Here is a 1,618-nt window from a genome sequence, read left to right as displayed (position 1 = left end):
TGCTGGATCAAAATCTACTCTTCAACATTAATGTTCGTGGATATCAACAGTCATGGTTTAATCGGATACATTATTTTTTGTACGTATTATGTTTACTAAATATAATTAGATTTTGTAAATATGAGTACATATACATCGTATAATGTTTTTTTTTTAAAAAAAGGACTACATATGGTTAATTGTTAAGTTCTTTAATCCACAATTAATGAGGTACAAAAAATTTTGTATTATAAAATATATTTTATCTACTTTGGATATATTTTTTACCCCTCCATGGTGCTTAAAATTTTTGTGAGATTCAATACATTAAATACCTCGCCAAGAATCAAAGAGATAAATAATAAATTAGATATAAATATTTTAAATGAAAGTTTAAAAATCAATAGTCGTTGTAGTATAGTGGTGAGTATTCCCGCCTGTCACGCGGGTGACCCGGGTTCGATCCCCGGCAACGGCGTTTAAATTTTTAGCATTTAAATTGTCTCAAGACACGTGAGAATTGGGAACGCCAAATGGATAAAGAAGCCAACATCTTTGTATCTTCCAATCCTAAAAAGCACAAAAAAAAAAAAAAAAAAAAAAAATTGTTGCATATTATACCTTTTTTTTAATAAAAAAAATCAAAACAAAACAAAATTCAGTTATAAAAGTTAATTGTGACTTAAATAACTTTTAAAATGTAAAAAAATAAAAAATAAAAAATCTCATTTCATATGCATTTTGTTTTTTATTTTTGATTTTTATGATTAAATCTATATCATCTTATTTTATTATTATAGTTTTCATTTTTTTTAAATACTATTGAATTGTTAGTTAAATTTCAAAAATAAAAAATAAATTTAAAAACTTTATTTGTTTTTAAAATTTGACTTTGGTTTTTAGTTTTAAATAATTGTAAAAAGTAGATAACAAACCAAAAATGTAGAGATGGAATGTGAATATTTATAAGTGGCTTAATTTTCTAAAACTAAAAATAAAAAACTAAAAGGTAACCAAACATTACCTTAAAATTTTTCATTTAAATTGCGGAGCATGTTATAAGATAGCCAATTTATTGGAATTTTTCCTTGAAAAAGGTTATTTTACGAATTGTCTTCAATTTTGGATAGTTTTCTAACGTTATTAAATATAGGCATTAGGCTATTAATTTTTGCATTTTCTTTTCAATGATTTTACATCATAAATTTTACGATTTTTATTAATTTGTTCTCGATGTGAATTATAAAATTTATTAGTTTCTAATAATCACAAGACATAAATTCGAGATACTTTTTACCATTTCTCTCATGCATCTAATGATACAAAACAATTATAGACCACATTTTATATAGTCAATCTTGTTGAATAATTTCTCGAAAAAGTAGGATTTGTATTCAGAAGTCTTTAAATATAATATATATATCTATTATGAATTTATATTGGTTAATTCTCTCTGTGCTTTTATCCATATATTTAAGAAGAAAACAAGTGCATGTGCCCAAAGAAGATCTCTATATCCACCATAGCCAAAGCCAAAGCCAAAGCCAAAACAAAACTCAAAACAATTATTTTTCTTTATATTTTGGATCCTATATTAGTTTTTGTTTTTTCTATTGTCTGTTTAATGGGTTACCTACAA

At 24.3% G+C, this 1,618-nt stretch overlaps 1 non-coding gene across 1 annotated transcript; it reads left to right on the top strand.

Moving 5' to 3' along the window:
* The first annotated feature begins 385 nt into the window (after window positions 1-385).
* On the top strand, window positions 386-457 carry TRNAD-GUC. The gene has a single exon. It is a non-coding gene; the product is annotated as a tRNA-Asp (tRNA).
* The last annotated feature ends 1,161 nt before the right edge of the window (window positions 458-1,618 follow it).

This window comes from Benincasa hispida, chromosome 9, assembly GCF_009727055.1.
Source record: "Benincasa hispida cultivar B227 chromosome 9, ASM972705v1, whole genome shotgun sequence".
In the NCBI taxonomy this organism is placed as follows: domain Eukaryota; kingdom Viridiplantae; phylum Streptophyta; class Magnoliopsida; order Cucurbitales; family Cucurbitaceae; genus Benincasa; species Benincasa hispida.
This window is presented reverse-complemented; position numbering and strand designations above follow the sequence as displayed.